The 7,536-nt window shown below is 32.0% G+C and overlaps 1 long non-coding RNA gene across 3 annotated transcripts; it reads right to left on the bottom strand.

Annotated features, from left to right (window-relative positions):
- Positions 1-2,043: 2,043 nt before the first annotated feature.
- Positions 2,044-4,648, bottom strand: LOC136217909 (uncharacterized). 3 transcript variants are annotated; one of them, XR_010683565.1, is made up of 2 exons: positions 4,324-4,648; positions 2,044-3,777 (listed from the first exon to the last, which is right to left on the bottom strand). It is a non-coding gene; the product is annotated as an uncharacterized lncRNA (long non-coding RNA). The 3 variants fall into 3 exon arrangements; XR_010683566.1 differs by having other exon boundaries at positions 2,044-2,724; XR_010683567.1 differs by having other exon boundaries at positions 2,044-2,710.
- Positions 4,649-7,536: the final 2,888 nt, after the last annotated feature.

Raw genomic sequence — 7,536 nt, 5'->3', positions numbered from 1 at the left:
ATGTTGGGATCTGAAAAAAAAAAATATTAAAAATATACTGTCTTTTGTATGAATTAGACAAAAAAAAAATTCAAAAAATTCACCGAATTTATAAATATTAATCTCCAATTTTATTATTAAATTTTCATTATATCATTTTTTTTAGAACAAATTGATATGCAATTGGTGCAAAATAAAGAAAAAAAATAACTGTATGTTATAATAGTATCTGAAATTGATCCAATTTCTCAACGTTAGGCTAAAATTGCTCTTGGCTACAAACATTAGGGGTAAAATTGTACCATTTTAGACGTTAGGGTAAAATTGCTCCTGACCCAAAATGTTAGGGATATTTTTACTCTTGGCTACAAATATTAGTCTTAAAAAAATTTACATAACGTTTTGACCCCTCCCTCAAATCCTGGATCCACCACTGGAGATATGAGGAAAATAATCATATATGAAATCAAGTTTGAAAATTGATATTCTTGAATTTTATAAAGTTTAAAGCAAGCAGAAATTCTTGATTGGTTGAAGAGGTATTGGAATTTAAGAGAGTTGGAGTTTAAGAGAGTATATGAATATAACTATGTGGCAACGAGACTGCATCATCGAGCTATGGCATGATAGCAACAATTGAAGCTCTCACACACTCAAATGGAAAAACCAAGAGTGAAAAAACATTTATGGGCAAAAACTTTTGCCTTGTAAATATCAATGACTCCTTGATTATTGGTTTTATAATTTGATCTTTTTATTCATTCAAAATGACAATTTGACTCCAAATATATAATAAAGATCGTTCGTTGAAGTTGAAGTTCAGTTTTCCAGTTAATATAAGTGAAATACCTGTCATACATAAAGATTGGGGATTTCCAATTGTACGGTAAGAATTTCTAACACAATAATATAATTTATTGAGATAATTTGACTAACACGATTATTATTTTTTTAAATTTATCTCATGTATAATCATATATAACAAACAAATAAAAAAAACTTAATTATGATACAATAACCCAAATTACCACTCCTTGCGAGTTTTTACTGTTACAAGCATGGTTATCAAAACCGGACCGGTCAAAGAACCGGAAAAAAAAAAATCAAGGGTTAGAGGTTCAATCGGGGTTTAACTGAGGTTCAACCGGTATTAAAAAATTTATGTAAAAAATAATATTTTATCCATATTTTAACTTATAAAAATTATATAAATAAAATTAAAAATATTAAATTTATAAATCCAATCATGAATTAAAAATATAATAAAAATTCAATTTATAAAAAGACTAAAAAATATAAATTACATATTTTTTAAAACTAAATAATTAGTATTATTATTAACATAACATATAAGTATAATAAAATAGTTATTATAAGAGTTTTAGATTTTATTTTATGAAATATTTAAATATTAATAAAATATTATGAATATTGAAATGATAAAATAATGTTTGTATAATATTTATAGAAATATAAAAAATTTGATAAAAAAAGAAATATAAAAAATAATAATAAATAAATAATATTTTAAATGTTTACTTTTTATAATGATTATATAAATCTATATTTTGTTAATATTAAACACAAGTTAATAAGTGATCTAATGGTTAAGTAGTCATTTCTTATTCAAAGGTCCTATGTTCGAATCCTTGGAAAAACAAATTTTTTTTTATTGAGTATAAAATGTAACCCGACCAGCCCGATTAACCGCGACCGGTTCAGACGGGTCACGGTTCAACCGGCCGGGTTAGACGGTTATGGCCGGTTTTCAAGCATTTAAAAACCGAACCACCTCCGGTCCGGAATGATGGCTGATTCCGGTCGAACCGGGTTGAACCGGTCGGTCCGGTTCGGTTCTCAAAACCATGGTTACAAGAGAAGAAAGAATCTGCAACATTTTTTTTTTTTTTTTTTTTTTGCAGAAGAGATTCCAAACATGCCATGAAAGAGAAGAAATCACTAGCCTATAGTCCCTAGTTAGCAGTCCTCAAAAGCTATCGAGTCAAAATAACACGATTATGATATGATAACTCACACTCTTTCTAGATTACAATTGAATAAACATACAAGAATAAAAAGAAACCATTTAATTACTTCTCAAGTAGTCATTGATCTTCAGAGAACATGAGTACCTGAACTTCTAAAATAAAGTGCAACAGCCGAGAATTAATCTTGTTTGCTGACACAAGTTTATGTATACTAATACTATGTCTGAATCAAAATACTCCATCTTTGGAACAATTAGATATGCCAAGAACACAGAACTTACCACTTCGTCGGCCCTATTTGCAGAATCACTGAGTTTATGACCACCAGAGTGTAGGAATCTTGGCCAATATCTTGCATTTCTGAGCAAGTAATGGTGTTGATGATCAGACCAAACATCTTTAATGCCCGACTATCGCCCTCGCCATAACCGACTTAGCATAATCCTTGCAAAACACTGTTAACTGTATCATGTTTATCCCACTTTAGATTTTTCACATGCCTCCTAGAATTGCTCATCTGAGAGGATGAGAAGTTATCCTGTCTGTAAAAGCCCTGATTACTGTAGAAAGACACTCGAGCATAGATGTGGTATGGAATTGGAAATACTTGTTTCATGGGTTTCTTTGCCGTGAAACATAGACTTAATTAGGACCTTTTTCTAAAATCTGCTATGTTTCCTATAGAATAGAAGAAGTTATTCAAGCACAAGTTTGGTTGAATTATAATTAACATTCAATACTCCCTGCAAAACAACAACTAAAGTAGTATAATCATAATTCCTACCATAAAACAAGAGAAGACAAGAAGAACACATTAACAGAAACTTGTCCATTTATGTACCCAGCCCAGGTATGCACTTACAATCTGAGACTCTCTCAGCTCCCACTCCATAGTATTCAGCTACAAAATGGATCAAAATCCTACGTGGCAGATTGAAAAAAGATAGAAAAACCCAATCGGCCTTTGTAAGAGATACCCAATTGGCTAGTTCTTGTTTGACTCGCCTATTACGGTTAAATATTGGAAAGAAAGTGCAAGTTGAAAAGGACTAGCTCGGCCATTTGAGGAATGCTGATCGGCCTTGTTTGGACTATAATTGCCGATTGGCTTTAGGAAGTTGGATAAATCCGTGCTCAAAACTCCCTCATTCATTTAAAAATCGACATTTGATTGCATTTTACCCTCAAATTAATGTTAAAGAACCATGGATAATGCATAATACTTGTTATACTTTTCTCATACCTATGAAGAAGTGACCATAAGAACTCGTTCAGTTTTAAAATTTAAGTATGGCAAAGGGATTTGAAACTATAAGCTAAGGAAGAAGATCACCCACAAAGCCAATTTTCCAATTTGAGTTCAGAGATTGTTTTGAACTTTGAAAGTGGAGAGTTTTAGGGCACTTCATGATAAGGAGTTTGAAGCACAGATGTGGCTTTTTATAAATTCTCCTCAAGCTGACAATTATTGGAGACTAAAAGAGCATATTCATATGTACCTAATTTTAGAGGTATCATAGGATTCAAGAGCTGCTATTCTCCACATATCTAATTTTAGAGGTATCATAGGATTCAAGCCAATTTTCCAATTTCTTAAAGTTGTTCCTCATATGTTATGTTAGAACTGCACGACCAGCAGGAAATGCACTCTATCTTTAGATGTTTTTTTTTGTTTTGTTACTACAGGTAAAGAGCTAGGGTGGCCGGGTGGGAAAAGAAAGATAATATACAACAGTGTAGCCAACCCATAGGAAGAACATCGGTCCCAGGACTACTATGTCCACCCAAAAACTCTAATTCTCGGCCAAGTCTGAAAGCAATAAAAGAAAAGATTAGTAAGGCTAAGGAAAACAAGTACAAGCATATGTAGTCCTTGTTTATAAAATGCCTTTCCGTAGAAAAGCTGCTGTGTAAAATCATGAGTTCCGACTCGGACTTTCCTTTCTATATGCAGACTACCTAGAGGCCTCATTGAATAATCAAATTGAGCAAAAACAACTAAACATGGCTAATGGGAGGGGAGACATATCAACTGAAATATATAGCCACTCCAACAAACTTTATTCAACACTGAAGATGATCAGATTAAGCAATACAACTATACCAAAAAGACACAGAAGACAACCCTTCAAATAACAAAACACATATCATATAAAGCAATTGATTTGATTATATTTATCATGCAAGATTACTAGTGACAGTATATACTATATCTTATACAAAGATTGTCAGATTACCAATTGATGTGAACAACTAATAATTATCAATTATAATGTCAAAAGAAAATTACCATAATGTGAAAAAATAAATTAATCAAACCGTTTGGGAAGTTTAGGGGTCAAGATTGAGAACATACCTGAGTTCTCTTGATGAAAAACCATCTTGTGACTATTTTCCTCTACTTGATAGTTGAGATTTGAGAAGAAAGAAGCAGATTGATAGTTGAGATTTGAGAAGAAAGAAAGAGATTGAACAACAACAGTTAGGGAAGATTTGCAAAGACGGACATCGCCAACGGTGAGGAGCAGCGGCAACGACAATCGACGATGAGGAGGAGCAGAATCGGTGATCGACCGACTGGTGGACGCTAAGTCGTGGTAGCAGTCATGAACGAACATTTAGGGATTTAGAAATCTGAAGTAACTGGCATAGCAGGTAGTAAGTAAAAACGTATAGAATTCTTAAGCCGATACATGATGTGTTTTTGTATAATTGGTTTAAAAAAACAAAGTGCGTATATTTTGTTTTTAAACCAAGTGATGATAGCGGGTACTCTAAACTTAATTTTTAATATGTCATTATTTTTTATATATTATGATTTCTTATCATAATTTAAAAATTTTAAATTCCAATTCATAAATCATAAACCCTACAAAATATATTATAGATCTCTGATTTATAAATTCTTATCCTTAAAATATAGGGTTAAGGTGCAAAAATACCCTTAACGTTTTGGGTGAGGAGCAATTTTACCCCTAACGTCTAAAATTGTACAATTTTACCCCTAACATTGGAAGCTAAGAGCAATTTTACCCCTAACGTTGATAAATTGTGTCAATTTTAAACACTATTATAAAACACATATTTTTGTTCATTATTCTGCACCAATTACATAACAGTTCGTTCTAAAAAAAGGATTTCATGTTTTTGATAATTTAATAATAGAATTTGAGATTAATATTTATAAATTCGGTGAACTTTTTGATTTTTTTTGCCTAATTCGTACAAAAAGACAGTATATTTTTTTATTTTTTTCACATCCCAACGAATGTTTGTGATTTGTTACTGAAAAATGACATACGTATGAAGTGTAGATAACAAGATTCATGACCGAGAAGACAGTTTGATGAATTATTTTTCAAATTAACACAATTTATTAACGTTAGGGGTAAAATTGCTCTTGGCTTCCAACGTTAGGGATAAAATTGCCTCATTTTAAACGTTAGGGGTAAAATTACTCCTGACCCAAAACGTTAGGGGTATTTTTGCACCTTAACCCTAAAATATATTAAAAATATTGATTTTACATCCAAAATTTCTGTGTAATTTTTGCAAAGATGTTTTGGTAAGCCGTACTCAATATTCCATTACTATTTTGGGTTACAATGTAATATAACTGACATTATAATCTCTGTTTTTTTTTTTGTTAGAGTAAATGTATTTTTGAATTTCAATGTAATTACCTTGATTATGCTTTTTTATATATAGACAAAATCAACTTTATTAAAAAGAATGATGTATCCTTAAAAATTACATAATCTAACCAACGAGGAAGAAAAAAAAAAGCATGCATTCCAACTAAGTAAACAACTTTATTCACTAATCTAGAAATAAAAGATGCTGAGAAGTCTTTATGATCTGCAAAGAATACTTTTGCAGTCTTGAAGAAGATCACCAAATTCTGTAATATTAGCTGTCTGGGAATTAATTCCATCAACAATAAACTTTGCATCCATCTCAAATTCTACCTTGTCCAAATTTAGAGAAACATCTCACTCTAAACCCATCCTGAGACCCAACACTTCCATTATTTTTACCTCAAAAACATCAGCCATCTCCATACTTTTGCAAGCAATAAAATACTCATCATCACCACGAATTATTGTCCCTGCTCCACACATATTCTTGAAAATCGCAGCGTCGACATTGCATTTGACAAAACCAGTTTGAGGGAAATTCCAGCAAATCATTGTGTCAGAATTTTCAGATAAGCTGGCGATGTTGCGAACTTGACAAGTTGTCCAATCAAGGCAGAAAGATCGAGTAACACAGACACTATCCATAGGCGAGTTACATTGATTGTTCCAAAGACGATTATTGTGTTGCTTCCATAAAGAACCATACCTGCTTTGTTTATTTCTTCTTCGTTTGCCCTTTGCTAGAGATCAAGGAACCAAACAACGACATCATCAAAATCTTCGGCCGTTTGGCATAAACCTGCATCATTCCAATAGATTGAGACAAACGAGCAAGCCAGAAAGAGATGCCAACTGTATTATATATCATTTGCGCACATTAAACAGTTGTTAGGAACTATAATATGAAGAGCCCGCAATTGGGACTGAAGAGGAAGACAACGACAATAGAATCTCCATAAAAACATAATAATCTTTGGTGGAAGCTTCAGAGTCCACATTTTGTTCAAGTCACGAATCGAGTTACCAACATATATGACATTATTAAGTGCTTTATAACCCGACTTAGAGGAGTAGAAACCATTTTTGGTGAAATGACATACTAGATTATTTTTTGAAACACTATGAGGGACTACTATATTGCGAATTAAGAAGCGTCAACTTTATTAAAAAAAAAAGAGCACCACTTATCCTCACCCCTTCAATCATTCGGATGCATCCATTGAACTTTCTCATAGCCTTCTCAAATTTTTCTACTCGAGACTCTAATGATCTCCAATTTCTTTCCTCCCAACTCATTGTATGCAATTTCTACTCGTTTTCACATTTGTTCTCTATTTCGATTTGTCCCCGTAATCGAATCTTGTGTGATCTCCATATAAGCAGAGCATAAAAGCTTAACATCTTCATGAGTGAATTCATCTCCACGAGTAATTATGTAAGAATAAATGTTTTGAATAGAGTGATTACAATTTAAATCGAAAGATTAAGGTATTTACAGAAGGAAAAGATTTATTTTCAATCTGGATCATCCCTTCATGCACATCTTCCCATACTAACTATTCTCGATGTTCCATATCTTCCCGATATACTAACTCTTCCCAATGCTAAATATCTTCCAATGTATACTCTCTTCCGAATGCATATCTCTTTTTGATTAACTCTTTCCAATGCACCCTCTATTTTTAATGCTTATCTCTTTCCAATAAAGCAAAAGATTTCATTCCAATGTATATTATTTTTTATGTAATAAATGGTGTAATAGGTTGGAGAAAAAATAAGATTTGGTATGGTATTAAATCAGAAGATTAGACGACCTAAAATTTTGAAAGACTAGAAAAAAGTGATTTCTTAAAAACCTAAATATACTTAATAATTAAAGCAAAAGAAAAAAGGTAGATGCCACTAGAGAGACTGCATATTCAAATAAATCT

Source organism: Euphorbia lathyris, chromosome 2 (assembly GCF_963576675.1).
Source record: "Euphorbia lathyris chromosome 2, ddEupLath1.1, whole genome shotgun sequence".
Classification (NCBI taxonomy): Eukaryota; Viridiplantae; Streptophyta; class Magnoliopsida; order Malpighiales; family Euphorbiaceae; genus Euphorbia; species Euphorbia lathyris.
Note: the sequence above shows the minus strand (reverse complement) of the source record. Positions and strands in the feature narration are given on the sequence as shown.